The sequence below is a fragment of the Bos indicus x Bos taurus genome, chromosome 13 (assembly GCF_003369695.1).
Source record: "Bos indicus x Bos taurus breed Angus x Brahman F1 hybrid chromosome 13, Bos_hybrid_MaternalHap_v2.0, whole genome shotgun sequence".
NCBI classification, from domain to species: Eukaryota; Metazoa; Chordata; class Mammalia; order Artiodactyla; family Bovidae; genus Bos; species Bos indicus x Bos taurus.
Window position 1 is genome coordinate 5933252 of NC_040088.1, and position 20090 is coordinate 5953341.

Sequence of the window (20090 nt, forward strand, 5' to 3'; positions counted from 1 at the left end):
TTCATACTCTAACATTTCACAAGCACTGCAGAAATAAGGATTTTTGTCTGTTTTGTCCACTGCTATATTCCCACTGCTTAGAACAGAGCCTGGCAAGGAGCAAGTTTTCAATAAGGGTATGTTGAAAATTCAATTTTTTTCTAATACCAATGGAATTATGTCATACATCCTGCTCTGTACCTTGCTTTTTAACTCTTAATAAATTAATAAACCTTAGAGCTCTTTCCACATCAGCAAAAACACACTTACCTCATTTGTTTTTAACGGCTACATAATCTTCCAGGCCATGGACGAACCATAATTTATTTAAGTAGACCCTCCATTGAGGTAGTTTCTGTTTTTTCACTTTTCTTTTAATTTAATGTGATTAATTTATTTTTGACTGAGCTGAATATTGCCGCATGAGGGCTTTCTCTAGTTAAGACAAGCAGGGGCTGCTCTCTGGTTGCGGTGTGCAGGCTTCTCACTGAGGTAGCCTCTCTTATTGCAGAACATGGGCTCTAGGGCTGTCGAGCTTTAATAGTTGTGAATCACAGGCTTAGTCGCCCCGGGCCACGTGGAATCTTCCCAGGCCAGGAATCAAACCTGTGACCCCTGCATTGGCTGGCAGATTCTTAACCACTGGACCATCAGGAAGTCCTGGTTTCCATTTTTGTGATACCACACATTGACTCTGCAAGCGGTTGTCTCTGATTCTGACTAAGACAACATCTCAGAGGGGCTGTCACTTGCCCTAGCTCACCCAGCACACTTCCAGACCCACTCCACCACCACACTGAGGCCCACCACTGAGTTTTTCCTTCACCAATCTCAGAGAAAGCTGCCCTGCAATACTTTGATCTCCTTCACAGGGTATGGACCTTCAGCAAGGGTCTCCCAGGCTTTGCAGTGCTTCCCAAGAGCCTAATGCGGGTTCAGGAGAATAAGAGCCTAGATGGACCTGGGATCCATTCCTCCAGAGCTGTGGTTCAGGCAACAGTTCTCAGCCAGGGGTGTTTTGCCACCCAGGGGACACTTGGCAATGTATGGAACATTTTTGGTTATCCCACCCAGGACGATGGGTGCTATTGGCATCTAGGGGGTAGAGGACAGGGATGGTGCTAAACATCCTCCAGTGCACGACCCTCTAGACAAGAAAGATCCAGCCCCGTGGCGCCTTGGTAGAGAAACCCTGTGTGAAGAGCATGGACTCTGGCCCAGACTTCCTGGAACCAAAGGAAGTTTATCAGCTGATCGATCTTAGGCAAGCTGTTTAACCTCTCTGTGCCTGTTTCCTTATCTGTAAACTGGGGATAAGAATAGGCACTCTCGGGACTTCCCTGATGGTCTGGTGGCTAAGAGTCCGAGCTCCCAATGCAGGGGCCTGGGTTTGATCCCTGGTCAGGGAACTAGATTCCCACACGCCACAGCTAAAGACCCTGCGTGCCCACGCTGAAGATTCCATGGGCCACGACTAAGACCGGGCATAGCCAAATAATAAATAAATAAACGAGCAAATGAAAGAAGATGCCCTTTCTTCCAAACTTATATGTATTAGGTTTGTAGAGCACTTTGGCAAGAGCTTACCTATGGTAAGCTCTCAGTATATGAGACCATAATTGGAATCCTTGCCCTGAGAATCTAGGTGTCAGAGTGAGCTGGAGGAAGATGTGCTGTGTAGTGAAAACAGGGCAGCCAGGCCGTTCCCTGCTCCGCAGCCCAGCCTCCCTCAGGGAGTGTGACCACAGTCCACAGATAGAAATAGAAGCCCCTGGATGCTACTGACCTCTGATGGGTCAGGAATGGAGAAAAAACTGCTCAGAAGACCGTTTCCATTTTGGGGGCTGAAAAAGCAGCTCCCAGGGGACCCTCAGATGGCGAGGATTTTCCAGAAGCTGAGCATGGAAAGATCTTAGAGACCAACAACCCCAAGCTATTAATTTTACAGATGGGGAAACTGAGGCCCAGAGAGGGGGTAGGACTTGCTCATACAGCAAGGCAGTGGCAGATCTGAGCTGCTGCTGCTGCTGCTAAGTCACTTCAGTCATGTCCCACTCTGTGCGACCCCAGAGACGGCAGCCCACCAGGCACCCCGTCCCTGGAATTCTCTAGGCAGCAACACTGGAGTGGGTTGCCATTTCCTTCTCCAATGCATGAAAGTGAAAAGTGAAAGTGAAGTCGCTCAGTCATGTCCAACTCGTAGCGACCCCATGGACTGAAGCCTGCCAGGCTCCTCCATCCATGGGATTTGCCAGGCAAGAGTACTGGAGTGGGGTGCCATTGCCTTCTCCGCAGATCTGAGGAGCTCCACCCAAAGGCCCTTCTCAGGCACAGACCGGTATCCAGGTTATAGTCATTTTCCCCTCTTTGATGAGAGGCCCTGGAGTCCAGCCTGCCTGGAAAGCAACATCATATAAGTGTTCACAAGCACAGCTTTGACCTCAGACAGACCTTGGTTCAAATCCCAGTTCTACCAGTTACCTGCCATGACCTTGAGTAGGCCACGTACAATTCTCTGAGCCTCAGTAAAATGGGCATTAGCATTTGTTATCATTGAAAGGGTTAAGACAATGCCTGGGGGCTCTAGCACATTGCTGGTGGAACGCAAATTGGCCAAATTTCTTTGCAGGATGATCTGACATTTGGGAACACTTAAATGGCATCTGGGGACTTCCCTGGTGGTCCAGTGGTTAAGACTCCACGCTCCCAATGCATGGCGCCCAGGTTCCATCCCTGGCCAGGGAACTAGATTCTGTATGCCAAAACAAAGACCCTGAGTGCCACCACTAAGACCCAGCTTAGTCAAATAAGTAAATAAAAAGAAATATTTAAATTAAAAGATAAATGATATCTGCCATTTCTATTCCTGGATCTCCTGGAGGGCATGGCAACCCACTCCAATATTCTTGCCTGGAGAATCCCGTGAACAGAGAAGCCCAGCAGGCTATAGTCCATGGGGTTGCAAAGAGTCAGACATAACTGAATGACTGAACACACACACGTGCACAGCTATGCCCTCTGCTGCTGCTGCTAAGTCACTTCAGTTGTGTCCAACTCGATGGGACAACTCTACGGCCCCCCACCAGGCTCCCTCGTCCCTGGGATTCTCCAGGCAAGAACACTGGAGTGGGTTGCCATTTCCTTCTCCAATGCATGAAAGTGAAAAGTGAAAGTGAAGTTGCTCAGTCGTGTCCAACTCTTAGCGGCCCCATAGACTGAAGTCTACCAGGCTCCTCCGTCCATGAGATTTTCCAGGCAAGAGTACTGGAGGGGGGTGCCATTGCCTCACATGTGGGAAATATATGTACTTGGATAATCTTTGCAAGGTTGAGAAATGTGGCCTAGGAGGGGGCTGGTTGGAGGACTTATGGGACATGAATACAAAGTCTTTGACACAATAATTTAGTTAATTTTGAGGCTTTGTGTGTACTGATCTGTAACAACCTCCAGGACATATCATTAAGTGAATAAGTAAGATCCTGAAGAGCAGGTATAAAGGGTGCTACCTTTTTGTGGGGAAAGAAGAATATGAAGTGAAGTGAAGTGAAGTCGCTCAGTCGTGTCCAACTCTTTGTGACCCCATGGACTATAGCCTACCAGGTTCCTCCATCCATGGGATTTTCCAGGCAAGAATACTCGAGCGGGTTGCCATTTCCTTGTCCAGGAGATCTTGCCAACCCAGGGGTTGAACCCAGGTCTCCTGCATTGTAGGCAGACACTTTACCGTCTGAGCCACCAGGGAAAATATAAATGCTATGTATGAATAGTACATTAGTCAGGAAGGCATGCAGCTGCAAGGAACAGAACATTCAACAAACAGTGAGTGAACAAACACAACAAAAGTCCAGAGTTGGGTAGACCAGTGCCAGCCCAGATTCCCACGGATTCAAGCATCTTCCTTCTTCTTCCCCATTCAGAGTGTGTGGCTTTGATCCTTGTGGTTTCAAAATGGCTGCACTGCCTCCAGGCATCGAGTCCACATTCCAGGCAGGAAGGAAAATGAAGGACAAAGAACAAAAGGAAAAGAAAGAGACAAGTCTTCTTTTCTAGGTGCTTTGTCTTTGCGGGGAAGTAGAAAGGGATGCCTTGCCCAGAGACTTTTGCCTGCATTTCACTGCACAGAACTGGGGGCTGATCCTTGTTGGGATTCTGTTAGTAAGCTGGAGGATGGATATTGAGTAGGGGTCCACCATTCATAGCTCATCACTGGAAGGATCCATAAGAAACTGGGGACAGTGCTTGGTTCCAGGGAGGGGAGCTGAACCACAAGGAATGGGGACAGAGGGAGATTTCCCCCCCCTTTAGCTGTATGTATATCATCTTGTACAGTTTTGATTTTCAAATGATATACATGTATTACCTTCTCAAAAAATATTATTTATGTAAAAATGTAATTTAGAAAAAAGGCAATGTCTACAAAATGCCTGGAATATAATAGGCTGTCAGTAAAACTGACTCTGTATTTAAGCACCTGTTTTAGCATCAGATGTGGATTAGATTGCCAGGTCTGCCACGTCTAAGGCAGGTATCTTCACGATCTAGGGCAGGTATCTTCATCTTTCTGTGCTCCCGTTTCCTTGAACAAGATACAGAAAAACACATTCTTTGAGCGGCTGGCAGAGAATTCCTCCCAGGAGCCCAGTGCTGTTGCGGAGACCTCTTTAAATAAGTGAGCTTCTGGAGGCACTGGGGGCGCAGCCAATGCTTCCCAGGAAGGGAGTGAAATTATGCTTCGTGAGATAAACAGAAGACTTGCTGGTGGGAATAGGGCATTGTTGTTCAGTCGCTCAGTTGTGTCCAACTCTTTGCAACTCCATGGACTGCAGCACACCAGGCTTCCCTGTCCTTCACTATCTCCCAGAGTTTGCTCAAACTCATGTCCATTAAGTTGGTGATGCCATCCAACCATCTCATCCTCTGTTGCCCACTTCTCCTCCTGCCCTCAACCTTTCCCAGCATCAGGGTCTTTTCCAATGAGTAGGTTCTTTGCATCAGGTGGCCAAAGTATTGGAGTTTCAGCTTCAGCATCAGTCCTTCCAATGTATATTCAGGATAGGTTTCCTTTAGGATTGACTGGTTTGATCTCTTTCTGTCCAAGAATCTTCTCCAGCATCATAATTTGAAAGCATCAGTTCTTCAGTGCTCAGCCTTCTTTATGGTCCAACTCTCACATCCATACATGACTACTGGAAAAACCACAACTTTGACTATATGGACCTTTGTTGGCAAAGTGATGTCTCTGCTTTTTAATACACTGTCTAGGCTTTTCATAGCTTTTCTTAAGTGCCAACCATGTGCCAGGCACTGTTCCAAGTGCTCTTACATACATTTGCTCACTTAACCCAGACAATAGTCATTCAAGGGGTCTATTATTATTACCATTTTATAGATGAAGAAACTAAGTCTGGGCACTTCCCCAGGCAGTCCAGTGATTAAGACTCTGAGTTTTGAATGCAAGGGGCGCATGTTCCATCCCTGGTGGGGAAACTGGGCTCCTGCATGCCATGTGGTGTGGCAAAAAAAAAAGAAAAAAGAAACTGAGTCTGCAGTTAAGTCTGCCAGAATGACAGTGCCGGATGGAGTTGGGTTTCTCATGGAAATTGGTAGTAGAGGCTGAGCCAGGGCCCAGGCGGGGCCAGGACACGTGGTCACAGGAGAGGGATGCAGCAAGGATCCTCAGTCTACGCTTTCATAGGAGTTTTCAGGGTTCTGGGTAGGGTCTGTGGATTGGGTGTTGACCTTGGACAGTGCAAGGAGTTCAGACTGATCATTAGGTAGGAAGCCCCCTCTCTAAAAGTCCCTGCAAATGCCAGGGCTGTAGGGAGGTGCAGGCAAGTCCAGGGATGGGACGGTGCACTCCACACCAGCCCCTGGGCACTTCCCACACCTCCTCTTTCAGCCTCCAGGCCAGGCCCCCATCATCTCTCACCTGGTCCATCATGGTAGCCTCCTCCCTGGTTTCCCAGCTTCCCTCCTGCCGACTTCCACCCCCAAGTCCACTCTCAATCGCCAGCCAAAGGGCGTCCACGAACACCTGAGTCAGAACCCATCCCTGCTCTGCTCTCAACTGCCTCATGGCTCCCACCTCACTCAGAATAAGGCTACCATTCTCAGCACAGCCTACCACCCCCTCCGTGATCCAGCCCCCATCAATTCTCTGCTGTCACCTCCTGCTACCCTCCTCCTGGCTCCTTACATTCCAGCCCCACTGGATTTTTTTTTAAACTTTTTTTTAGGGGGAGGGGGGAGCTGCATGTGATCTTTAGTTGCAGCATGTGGGATCTAGTTCTCTGACCAGGAACTGAACCCAGACCTCCTGCCCTGGGAGTGTGGAGTCTTAGCCACTGGGCCACCAGGGAAGTCCCCAGCCCCACTGGGTTATTGCTCCTGCCTCAGTGCCTTTGTACTTGCTGTTTCTCCAGGTGCTGTCCCACCAGATATCAGTGACTCCCTCCATCTCTTCACTCAGGGTCAAATGTCACCTCCTCAGAGTGGCCTTCCTGAACCGCAGTGCCTCGTCCCCGCCACCTATCCCTGTCTTTCCTTCCTGCTTAATTTTTCTTATCTCCACAAGTCAAATGACATTTTTATTTGTTCCCTTGTCTTCTTCTTGTTAGCTTCCTGAGAGGCCAGGCATTTTGTTTTACTCACTCAGCTCATAAATATATCTATCTATCTGCATACACATCCACATATATATAACAGTTCTGTTGAGATATTGAGATGTATCATTTACCCATTTAAAATGTACAATTCAATCATTTTCAGTATATACAGAGTGGTGCAACCATCACCATAATCAATTTTAAAGCATTTTAAAAATAGTTTTGTTTGATAAGAGGAGAACCTCGCTCACACAAATGCGCTATCATTTTATTTTTTTGGCCGCACCGCACAGCATGTGGGATCTTAGTTCCCTGACCGGGATCGAACCCAACCCCCCTGCAGTGGGAGCATGGAGTCTTACCTGCTGAACACCAGAGAAGTCCCTGAAGCATTTTTGTCATCCCAGAAAGAAAACCCGTGCCCACTAGCAATCACTCTCCATTTCCCCACCCACTCTCCGGTCCCAGGCAAACACTGATGTGCTTTCTGTCTCTGTGGTTTGCCTCTTCTGGACATTTCACCTAAGTGGGGTCATGCAGTCTGCAGCTTCTGTGTCTGGCTTCTATCAGGTGCATAATGTTCTCAAAGTTCTTCCACGTAACATGGATCAGTAGTTCACTCATTTCTATGGCTGAGTAACATTCCGTTGTATGGAGAATGCTGTATTTTGCTTATCCTTCAACAGCTGATGGATATTCAGGTTGTTTCTTCCTTTGGCTATGATAAATAATGCTGCTGTGAACATTTGTAAACAAGTTCTTACGTGGACATAGGTTGTCATTTCTCTTGGCTATATGCTCAGGAGTAGATTGCCGGATCATTTGGTAACTCAATGTTTAACCTTCTGAGGAGCTGCCAGACTGTTTCCCAAAGTGGCTGTGCCTTCCTGCATTCCCACCAGCAATATTTGAGAGTTCCACTTCCTCTACACTTGTTCAGTTCAGTTCAGTTCAGTCGCCAAGTCGTGTCCAACTCTTTGCGACCCCATGAACCGCAGCACACCAGGCCTCCCTGTCCATCACCAACTCCCAGAGTTACCCAAACCCATGTCCATTGAGTTGGTGATGCCATCCAACCATCTCATCCTCTGTGGTCCCTTTCTTCTCCTGCCCTCAATCTTTCCCAGCATCAGGGTCTTTTCAAATGAGTCAGCTCTTCGCATCAGGTGGCCAAAGTATTGGAGTTTCAGCTTCAACATCAGTCCCTCCAATGAACACCCAGGACTGATCTCCTTTAGGATGGACTGGTTGGATCTCCTTGCTGTCCAAGGGACTCTCAAGAGTCTTCTCCAACACCACAGTTCAAAAGCATCAATTCTTCGGCGCTCAGCTTTCTTTATAGTCCAACTGTCACATCCATACACGACCACTGGAAAAACCATAGCCTTGACTAGATGGACCTTTGTGGGCAAAGTCATGTCTCTGCTTTTGAATATGCTGTTTAGGTTGGTCATAACTTTCCTTCCAAGGAGTAAGTGTCTTTTAATTTCATGGCTGCAATCACCATCTGCTGTGATTTTTGGAGCCCAGAAAAATAAAGTCAGCCAATGTGTCCACTGTTTCCCCATCTATTTGCCATGAAGTGATGGGACCAGATGCCATGATCTTCGTTTTCTGAATGTTGAGCTTTAAGCCAACTTTTTCACTCTCCTCTTTCACTTTCATCAAGAGGCTTTTTAGTTCCTCTTCACTTTGTGCCATAAGGGTGGTGTCATCTGCATATCTGAGGTTATTGATGTTTCTCCCAGCAACCTTGATTCCAGCTTGTGCTTCCTCCAGCCCAGTGCTTCTCATGATGTACTCTGCATTTAAGTTAAATAAGCAGGGTGACAATATACAGCCTTGACGTACTCCTTTTCCTATTTGGAACCAGTCTGTTGTTCCATGTTCAGTTCTAACTGTTGCTTCCTGATCTACATATAGGTTTCTCAAGAGGCAGGTCAGGTGTTCTGGTATTCCCATCTCTTTCAGAATTTTCCACAGTTTATTGTGATCCACACAGTCAAAGGCTTTGGCATGGTCAATAAAGCAGAAATAGATGTTTTTCTGGAATTCTCTTGCTTTTTTGATGATTCGGGGATGTTGGCAATTTGATCTCTGGTTCCTCTGCCTTTTCTAAAACCAGCTTGAACAGCTGGAAGTTCACGGTTCACGTATTGCTGAAGCCTGGCTTGGAGAATTTTGAGCATTACTTTACTAGCGTGTGAGATGAGTGCATTTGTGCGGTACTTTGAGCATTCTTTGGCATTGTCTTTCTTTGGGATTGGAATGAAAACTGACCTTTTCCAGTCCTGTGGCCACTGCTGAGTTTTCCAAATTTGCTGGCATATTGAGTGCAGCACTTTCACAGCATCATCTTTCAGGATTTGAAATAGCTCAACTGGAATTCCATCACCTCCACTAGCTTTGTTTGTAGTGATGCTTTCTAAGACCCACTTGACTTCACATTCCAGGATGTCTGGCTCTAGGTCAGTGATCACAACATCTTGATCTACACTTCTTACTGTTTTTTTTTTTTTTTTAATTCTAGCCATCCTAATGGGTATGAAGTGGAATTTCCCATTGTTTTTTTTTTATATTTAATTTTTTAAAATTTATTTGACTGCACTGGGTCTTAGTTGCAACATCCAAACTCTTAACTGCAACATGTGAGATCTAGTTCCCTGACCAGGGCCTGAACCCAGGCCCCCTGCATTGGGAGCATGGAGTCTTAGCCATGGGACCATCAGGGAAGTCCCTTCCCAGTGTTTTTGATTTGCCTTTCCCTGGTGGCTAATCATGAACATTACTTGAGAGAGTGAATTGAATGAGAAAATCTACATGGCTCAGCCAACTCAATTACTCTCCAGATTAGGACAGGGCTGAAGTCTGATGCTAAAAGGTGCCCCACCCCTGCAACACACACACACACACACACACATACACACACACACACACACACACACACACACACACACCCCATCACCAGCCAGGATCTGTCTGAGGCTGGCCACTCTCCAGGGCATTCCTCCACTCTGACTGGCAGGAGTGGCTAGCTTTGGGGGCTAATCTCTAGGAAGCATCACTGCAGTCTCCTCCCCAGTATTGCAGAACCATGTCTGGGTCTCCCCTCCTTCCATTTGCTCCTCAGCCTTTGTGGGAGCCGCTGCTACCTCCTGAAGAAAAAAGTGAGGCTCTGACTTCTGGGCCCTGGGACACCATCTGAGCCCTATGCCAACTCAGTCAGTGGGGAGGTTCCAGCGTGGCCAAGACTCAGCCCACGGAGCTCTCCCTGTAGTGGGAGAGTTACATAGTGCACACGTGGACAAACATGGAAGGTGATTTCAGGAAGGGATAAGTGCAGTGAAGAAGAGTGGAGAAAAGGGAAGAGTAGAGAAAAGGGAAGTTGAGTGACAAGTAGACAGGCTGCTGATTTAGATGATAATAATAGTACTAGATGTGGCTTCCCAGATGGCTCATTGGTAAAGAATCTGCCTGCCAATGCAGGAGATGTGGGTTCGATCCCTGAGTCAGAAAGATCCCCTGGAGAAGAAAACGGCAACCCGCTCCAGTATTCTTGCCTGGGAAATCCTATGGACAGAGGAGCCTGGTGGGCTACAGTCCATGGGGTCCAAAAGAGTTGGACAAGACTTAGCGGCTAAATAGCAACAGTACTAGACACTTCTGTGGTGTTTACCAAGGGTCAGGTGCCGTTCCAAGCAGTTTATATATATTTCCAAGTGAGGCAATCAGAGAAGCCTCTCTGTCACAGAGAAAAGAGATCCTGCTCCCCCACCCCCGCCACACACACACACACACACACACACGCTTCATGGACATTGACTTTAAATCAGAAATCTAAGGAGCCATGTGAATTGCAGCATGAGGGCGCTCCAGAAGTGAAAGCAGCAAGTGCAAATGTCCTGGGGTGGAAATGCATTTAGTAGTTTGTAGGACTGGTAGGGAGCCCAGTGTGCGGGTGTGGGAGGGAAGGGAGGAAGCAGGAGGTGAGGTCAGCAGGCTTGAGGGGAGGTGCAGATCAGGGTGAGTGACCTCGAAGGGCGACCTCTAGCAAGAACCCAGATTTGAGCCTGGCTCTCAGGACCTGTAGCCCAGGGCTGTCTTGGGGGCCACACACTCCTCTTCTGTCACACTCGCTCTCTTCTCCACTCCCAGGAGAAGGCATCTCGTGGGGGTTGTAGCTCTCCTGCCCAGAGGCTGGGAGGACAAAACGTGACCCTCTTTTCCCAGCCCTGTTGGGGCCCAGCATCAGCCTTCACTGGAGCCCAGGGCCTCCACTTCCTGACTTCGTGGCCTTGGCCAAGGGACCTGACCTCTCTGGGCCTCAGGTTCCTCCTCTGCCAACTGGAGATCTCACCTCAGAAAGTCTGTGTGAGAATTAACATAGGCTGAGATCGCAACTTCCCTGGTAATCCAGTGGTTAAGAATCCACCTAGCAGTGCACGGGATGTGGGTTCGATCCCAGGTCGGGGAACTTAGATATCACGTGCCGCGATGCAACTACTGAGCCCTTGAGCTCTGGAGCCCAAGCACCGCAACTAGAGAGTCCGTGCTCTGCAACAAAAAGACCCCACATGACTCGAGGAAGATTCCGAGTGCTGCAACTAAGACCCAAAGCAGCCAAATATGTACATGTATTTTTTTTTTAATATATTCAAATGAAGCTTTAAAAAAAATAGGGTGAGATAGACCCAGTGCTTAGACTGACACCTTGTAAATGCTTAACAAATCTGGCTTTTATTGTTTCAATTGCTTTTTCATTTTATTTTTACTCCTGGCCTATACTGTGTGTGATGGGCAGGGGTGGGGGTGCTTCTGGTCGGCATAACTTGGAGCCAGGGATCTGGGGGCAGAGGGAGGAGGGGGAGGGTCCAGGGCACAGACCCCCAGGAGGGTCTCATCTGACATTGTAGGCCCAGTGCTAAGAGGATAAGTGAGTGAGCTGTGAGTCAGGAAGAACTTGCAAGGGCACTTCCCTAGTGGTCCCGTGGTTAAGACACCCCTTCCAATGTGGGGGTTGCAAGTTTGATCCCTGGCCGGGGGAGCTAAAATTTTACTTGCCTCATGACTAAAAAAATAAAACAAAACAGAAACAATACTGTAAAAAATTAATACAGATTTTTTTAAATGTGGTCCACATAAAAAGAAATTTTTTTAAAGAAGCTTGCAGGTTACCTATGATGTGCCAGGCCTGCAGCTAGGCATAAGTGGAGTGGGGATGGAGAACCAGAGTTAGCATCACTGCAGACACCTCCCCCTCCTCCCATTGCCACCCCCACCCTCAGGCCGGCAGCTCCAAACTGACCACAGGCACTGTCTCGAGCTCCCAAGTCCTGCAGTAGCGCTGGGCTCCACGCTCGGAAGGGCCCCACACTTTGTTTATGCTCTGCTGTCACTGTCTGGAAAATCATAATAATTTCTGAACAAGGGGCCCTGCGTTTTCACTTGGCACTGGGTTCTGTATATCAGGCATCCAGCCCTGGCTGACACGGAGCTGAGCTAGAAGGCCCCCCTTCCCTTGCCAGAGCTAGCCAAATAGATGCTTGCTTTCTGTTGGGATCTGGAGACATTATTTGATTTCTCTCATCAAGCGCCTTGTGAGTTTCCTCGGAGGGTCAAGAGAAGTGTTTGTCTTTTAGAAGAACCAGAGAGCCCAAGAAACAGGGAGAGAGAGGGCTGCGCCATGCTCTAACAGGAAGGAGGTGGGGAATGCAAAGAGTTGGATATGACTTAGCAACTAAACAACCGCAACAAAAAAGATAGGCCGGGGTTGCTGATTACCAGGGACTTTGTCCCCTGAGATTTTTCTATAAATCACACTTCTCACTCCCAGGACCCCAGAACCTCCTGGAAGGGAAGGGAAATACCACTGGTCAGCACCACTTTGTGCCCAGAGCTTTCCCTAATGTTATTTCACCAAAGTATTTCACCAAACTATCATCATTATTGGAGAAGGCAATGGCACCCCACTCCAGTACTCTTGCCTGGAAAATCCCATGGACGGAGGAGCCTGGTGGGCTGCAGTCCATGGGGTCGCTGGGAGTCGGACATGACTGAGCGACTTCACTTTCACTTTTATGCATTGGAGAAGGAAATGGCAACCCACTCCAGTGTTCTTGCCTGGAGAATCCCAGGGACGGGGCAGCCTGGTGGGCTTCCGTCTCTGGGGTCGCACAGAGTCGGACATGACTGAAGCGACTTAGCAGCAGCAGCATCATCATTATTATTATTATCAGTCCGTTTTGCACAGGATGAAGCTGAGACTCCGTAAGGCAACGCTGATTGCTTAAGATCCCCTGGCTCGTGGGAGCAGGGGAGGGAGATGGAGCAGCGGAGGGTGGCAGAAAGCAGGACCATGTTACCCTTTTCACGGGCCCTGAGAACTTTGGCCTCGCTCCCCCAAAACTACTAAACGTTACATTTGATGGCTGCATTGATACAAAGGTAGATAGAGTAAGATTACGTATGAAAACATCTTCTGCAGTCTAAAAGTCCGTTGTCTTTCGGGGATTTTCCTGGTGGTTCGGCAGTTAGGACTCCTCACTTTTCACTGCCAAGGGCCGAGGTCTGATCCCTGGTGGCTGACCTAAGATCCCTCAAGCCATGCAGCACAATCAAAAAAATTAAAAATTTGTGGTCTTCCTTCTAGTTATAAAGAAGTGAGGACACTGGGGAGAGGTCCCTAGAATCCACGTGAGCCCCACACTCTGTCCCTCTGGCATTTCATAGTGAAGTTGGCCCTGGCAGGTGTAAAGGCAGAGAAAAAAGAGAAGAGAGGAGCAGGGAGAAGGTAGAGGAAGAAGAAACATCAAGACTGCAACGAAACAGGATTGGCCGCAGCCAGAATTTCCACTCTCTGCCCAAGCATTTGCACCCTGGGACTCGCCTCCCCTGATACTCCCCTCTCCCTGACCACCTGGACTCGCCTCCTCTGGAAGCTCTCTTTTTTTTTTAATTTATTTATTTATATTATCACACTGCATTAGATGCGGGATCTTCATTCCCTGACTGGGGATCAAACCCACGTTCCCCGCAGTGGAAGGGCAGGGTCTTAAACACTAGACCACCAGGGAAGTCCCATCTCTGGAAGCGTTATCTTCCCAGCCTGCACCTGTCTGAAGCTACATCTAGATCAGCCCTGTCCCAGGACCCCCACACCACCTGTTGTAGAAGCCACTACCCCGCTTCCCAGACTGGACCTGGGTCTTCTGATTTATGCCATCACCTTGGCGGGCCACACCGGTCATGCAGCCAACAGCACTGTTACCCTTTGCTGCCATCAACATGCTCTTTACTCCCGGTAAAATGACCTCAATTTATCAGGCATTGTGACTAACACCAGATGGTTATGGCCATTAATATTTATGGTTTTTAGTCCCAGGAGGGGACTTGGGTGCTAACTGGCAGTCTTCTCTTTGCTTCTTTTCTCAATACGGCTGCCGTTTTCCAGTGTTCTGGGTGTCAGCTTCTTAGTTTCAAAGGGAAATATTGCGTGAGGCATTTTCTTATTTCTGGAAGATTCTCTCATTCCATTCCCTCATTTCCTTCTGATCCTGTAAGCAGTCTAGAAACACGCCGGATGCACTGGGGGCTCCAGGATACTGACGAAGGGCTTAGGTCACGGCTGAGCGGAAGGTGGCTGCGCTGAGCTGCCAGGGGAGGCAGTGCGTCTGCCCAGAGGAAGGGGAGAGGGAGGGAGACAGCAGGGAATGTGTACATTTGCCCAGAAACAGAGCCCCGTCTCAGACACCCACGCCTTCCTCTATCTCTAATCAAACACTTTCTGGTCTTTTTATATAAGGTGGAATCTAAATCAACCCCTCCCAACACCCCATCTCTGGATTGGTTGGACAAATGGGGGTGTTTGGGGGCTCAGATTGGAGAGGACAGATCACACTCCTTCTGGCTCTTAGGTTTTGGGGGTACTGGGAGCTGATGTTGCCTGCGCTGAGAGGTGTCCTTTGTCATTTCTCCGTTTCGAATGGAAGACATGTTGAGACTGGCAGCCTGTTGCCATGGTCACTAAGGCGCTTCCTTCTGAGGGAGGGTGGGGAGTGGCCTGCCTTGGGGTCCCCGGACGGCCTCGCCCACTCCCGTTTGGGCCCCCTCTGCTGGGGCTGGACTTTCATCTCAGAATGCCTTTCTGGAGCTGCAGGCAAGTGAGGTGCCAGAAGGCCCCTGGGCTGGGATGGAGCGCTGGTATCCGGACTGAGGCCACAGTCCAGCTCCGGGAAATGGCAACCGTGCCAGAAAATGGGCACAAAGTACTGCCAAACCTCCCGATTATCTAAATGAGAAGCTGGGTTTATAGGCTCACTCTCCCAATTACTTTTATTGTTGGCAAAGATGGCACATGGTAAAATTGTTAAGAACAGCATGGGCCAAACAAAACACGTGCGTGGGCCAGCCATTTTGTCGGAACTGTTCCGCAGTCGTTCCGCGACCAGAGCGGAGAAGCGTCCTCCTCCGAAACGGCAGCCCTGATCGGCGCGCTTTTGGGGTCGCGAGGTCAGCGAATCCAGGAAAACCGCTTTGTAAGGAGACACTGGCAGGCAGATTCCTAGCCACTGCTCCACCGGGAGAGTCAGTCCCTGTTGGTGTTGATCCTGGGCTCATAGAGGGGCGCGTGGCCTGCGTCTGCCCCCAGCTTGCTGAGTGCAGTTTGAACTCTCCGCCCTCCCAGGGTCTGCCCATCCATCTGTCCCATGATGGGACTGGATCATTTCGGAGGGTCTGACTACTGCTCACTGACTGCCCCTTCTATGCTCATTTACTCTGTGTGACATGATGTCCACTCTGTGTGATGCCCAGAAATTTCAAGAGATTTTACAGTCAAGAGACTGCTGCCTCCGTCCGTTCACGTCTTCATTACCAGAGACCTGTCGAACAGCCTCTGTGACTGTCGTCGCTGAACTGGGAATGGGGATGAAGCCCTGAGGAGGATAGGCAAGATCCCTGCCCACATGAGCTCACCTCCTGCTGGTAAAGGCAGGAAAAGTGGAAGGGTCATCTGCATTTCTGCTCAGACACTGGCGAGATGCTAGGCTTGACTCATTACCTGCATTGGTTTGGACAATGTCCTGTCTTTTTAGACTCAGCTGAGCTCTTATAGCCTCCAGGAAACCTTCCCTAACCAATTTCCCCACCCTTCTTCCACCTGCCGCCCCCATGAGTCAGTATTTGCCTCTGATTTTTCAACTTCCGCACTGTTGACATCTGGATAATTCTGGAGTGGGGGCTGTCCTGTACACTATGGTATGTTTAATAGTACCACATACCTCTACCTACTAGATGCCAGTAGCACCCCTGATACGCCCACACACACACACACACACACAATTATTGCACCAAAAAATGTCCTGTGGAGGGGGAATAAATCATCTTTGGGTAAAAACTGCTGGTTTGAGACCATTATGGTGGCCCCATTCCTTTTGCCAGTGATGACTTAGATGTGGATATGTGATGCCACCCATCAGATCTGCTGGGACACTTCTGGAAGGGTTGTCATCTATTTCAGAAAATGATAGGCAGTTGAGAAGGACTTTTTTCATGTTCTTGGTTGTGGTCGTGTCTTCACATGATGGTCAGATGATGGCAGCCACTTTGGGTCCATGAGGTGAGTGAGCCTGGGAAAAGAGCCAATCCTCTGAGGTTGGTAGAGCAGATGGTAGAGAACTTGGATCTCTGATAATATTGTTGTGAGCCTCAGTGATGGGGTAAGTCTGTCTTGGGACATTTTGTTATGTGAAGCTATAAATCTCCTGCTTGCTTGACCCTTTCTTAGAATTTTCTACTTCGTGAACCAAGAGCATTTCTCACTGTTAATCATGCTTCAGACCTTATCTCACATGTCAACTTCCTCACAGAGATCTCCTCTGCTCCCTGGTAGAAATTAGGTTGCCCTTATTATTCTGAACTTTCCTCTGGTGGCATTCATCCCAGTTGTGTTAATATTTTGTGTATCTGTTAAGACTCATCTTCCTCTACTAGTCTGTGAGCTCCATGAGGACAAAGAACCTGTTTTATCTTTTCTTTCCACCATATGCAGTGACTAACACAGTGCCTGACACGTAGGAGACCCTCGATATATTTTTGTTGAAATAATGAATGAATGGGGAAATGGGTGGGCATATGGAGAGAGATATGAAAAGGTGTGTGTTTGAAGCTGTGCCTGTACACTTTGGTGGGGAAGTCTTCTTAGGTCTGCAAACCCCAAAGCTGGACCTAGAACTTCAAAAGAAAAGGGAGGGCCCCTGAAAAGCATCTCATTCAGCTCTGAAGAAAGCACGCCTGTGAACTCATATTATGCAAATGCTTCACCTGACAACAACCTTGTCTTCCTTGAACCTAGACATCGGGGTTATTGAGAAGTGGCTGCAGAGGCCACAGTGCAGAGCAGCCTGCCAGGCAGTGGAAGGACAGAGTCGAGAAAAACAGCACAGATTTAGCCTAGAATCCCTGGGTGGGTGGAGGTCTGAGAAAAGCTATTTGTCTTTGTTCAAGTGAAATCTGATGAAATGTGGAGAATCATTCTATCAGAGGCAGTGAGGAGTGTTCTGGCTGAATGACCCGCCTGGACAGTGAAGGGGGCAGTGAGCTGGGATTTTGTGGTTCAGATGGGGAAACCAAGGCCCACAGAGAACGAGGAACTTGACTGGCGTTCCCCAGCAAGTGGCCCCAAGTCACCTGGCTGGTTGCTTGTATTGTGCTGAAGCGGAAAGCATCACACCCTGTGTGACCTTGGGTAAGTCACTTCCTTTCCTCTGAGCCTCCATCTCTTTGCCAGGGTAATCAGGGTGGCAAGGTTCTCTTGAACTAAGGAAGGTGGATGGCTTCAGCAAGGCATCAAGGAACAAGCCCACAGGTGAATCGCTGGGGCTTGGGGTTGGAATTCTGTCTTGAAAGCCCTCTTGAGACATCCAGGAAGACAGCACGGGGCTGCCTGAACTGGGGATATTTTCTTATTTGTGTGTTTCCCTTTCTCACTAAAACTCTGTTGTCATGGAAATGCTTCTCGGTATTTTTTTAAAAATGGTTTGGTTGGGATGTAGTTCACGGCATAAAATTCACCCATTTAAAAGGTATAACTCAGGGGTTTCCCTGGCAGTCCAGTGGTTAAAATGTGAGCTTCTACTTCAAGGGGCATTGGTTCAATCCCTGGTCAGGGAACTAAGATCCCACATGCCTCAAAGTGCGGCCAAAAAATACATAAATAAAATGAAACCCTCTGAACCTATGTATTTTTAAAAGGTATGACTCAGTAGTTTTTAGTGTATTTGCAGAGTTTGTGCAGCCATCACCACAGTCTAATTCTAGAACATTTACATCATCCCCCAAAGAAACCCCATACCCATGAGCAGTCACGCTCCATTCCTGGGTTCCCTCGGCCCCTGGCAACCAGTAAGCTGCTCTCTGTCCATTTAGATTTGCCTCTTCTGGACATTTCCCATAAACGGATCATACACCAGGTGGCCTTTTGCATCTGGCTTCTTTCACTTAGCGTGGTGTGTTCAAGGTTCATCAGTGCTGTAGCAGGTATCAGCGCTTCCTTCCTTTTTATGGTGAATGATATCCCATCGTGTGGATTTGCCACATGTGGTGCATCCTTCGTCAGTTTGTAGGCATTTGGGTTTTTTCTACTTCCTGGCTTTTATGACTAAGGCTGCTATGAACATGCGTGTACATGTTTGCGTGTGGAGAGAGGTTTTCGGTTCTCTTGGAGCTACACCCAGGAGTGGAACTGCTGGCTCGTATGGCACCTCTGTTTAACAGTTTGAGGAACTGCTCTCTGGGTCTCTCTCCCCCGAGACTGTGGAGTAGAATTCAGGCCAGAGCTGCTCTTGCGGGCCAAGGTTTTTACCTCGTGGTTGGCTGTTGCCAAGGTCTCTTCCTCTACTTGAATATTCTAAAGAGATCCCACAGGAAGACATTTGGGATTCAGGTCTGCTTCTTCAAGGTTGTGTGATCCCGGGCAGGTGACTAAACCTCTCTAACCTGCATTTCCTTCCCTGCAAAATAAGGAAAGACGCCATTCCTAGCCTGAAAGATAATTATGACAGTCAAAATGAGGACACGTGTGAAAGAAGTATTTGTAAAAGCTAAAAACAGCTGTGTGTTACTGTGCAGCTGCTATGCCGTGTCCAACTCTTTGTGACCCCATGGACTGCAGCACACCAGTAGAGATGTTATTTATTCATTCAACAGATATTTATCAAGAGCCTGTTATTTGCCAGATACTATGTTATGTGATGGATATGGACCTGTGACTAAGGCAAATAAAATGCATGCCCTCTGAGATTTTACACTCTGGTCTTTTCAGATTGTGGCCAGCCACTCTATAATCTTGAGCAAACCATGCTTCCTTTTCAGGCCTCAGTTTTACTACCTGTTAAATGGGTGTGCTGGATACATCCAGGTGCACTCTATCAGTAAATGAACCATACTGTATGGACACAAACTCCCAAACCGCAGGGATCATCTTTAGGAAACAAGGACAGGGGGCTCTTCCTAGACATTCAGAATAGTTTAAGATGGTCCATCCAGGAAAGGCATGTGGACTAGAACAAACTTCCTTCCCCCTCTCTTCCACATCTCTGGGACTCAGTGACGCCACCATCCCCAGGCAGCTCCCAGCCGAACAGGCATGATTCTGTTACATCTGCTGGCTCTTTCCTGTTGGAACCCAGCCTGGTGGTCCAGACCTGCCTGCTGGCCACAGCTGAGAAAGGGGCCCTCTGGGAGCATGTATTCCTCACGAAGAACAAGGATGTAGGCAGCAGTCTAAAATAGATGTGAAAAAACACTGCTTTTTGTTTTCTCTCTGGAAGGGTGGCTGAGTGAGCCAAGACAGGGGACCCAGAACGTCTGTACTGAAAACACTATTATTATAAGACAGTGAGAGGAAGGAGCCAGGAGGGGCTGATGGAAGACACCATCCTTATCGCCCCTGTATGCTCTCCAGACTGGGGTTTGGCCCCAAGAGAACCCTGAGCCAGACTTGATACCAAGGGTGATTCTCACTCCTGCTTCCCTACACCCCTGCTGGCTCTGACCGTGTCCCTTGCCTTGCTCTACAATCTTCTGTGGCTCCCCACTACCCTCAGGAGAAGCTGAAGGACTTAACAAGGCATTCAAGGCCCTCCAGGTTCTGGTCCTAAGTGACTTAGCTGGCCTCTTCCCACTCCAGGCTACTTCTTGGCAGTCCTAGAACTTGCCCTACACTTTCATGCCTTTGCTTACCCACCTGGAACCCCTAGATTAGTCCATCAACTCAATTCTGTCTAATCAAAGCAAAGAAATGTCTATGCCCCACTCCCTCCCTCCCAAACCAAGCTTAGTGACCTCAGCCTAAAGACCTGACTTGAGAGTATAAAATTCCCCAGAGACTGCATGTGGCCAGGTAAATGAATGAAGGTGACCAAGTGGGGTGCCCAGCAGACAGAAATTCTCAAGCTCAGTCTAACGGAGTGGATGCTTCTCAGACCTCCCCAGTTGCTGAGATGCAGG

General features: G+C 48.4%; 1 protein-coding gene across 1 annotated transcript in view; it reads left to right on the forward strand.

Annotated features, from left to right (window-relative positions):
- The window catches only part of KCNB1 (potassium voltage-gated channel subfamily B member 1), a 119567-nt gene that overhangs the window by 37984 nt on the left and 61493 nt on the right, over window positions 1-20090 (forward strand). The gene's annotated exons all lie outside the window — the stretch shown is intronic.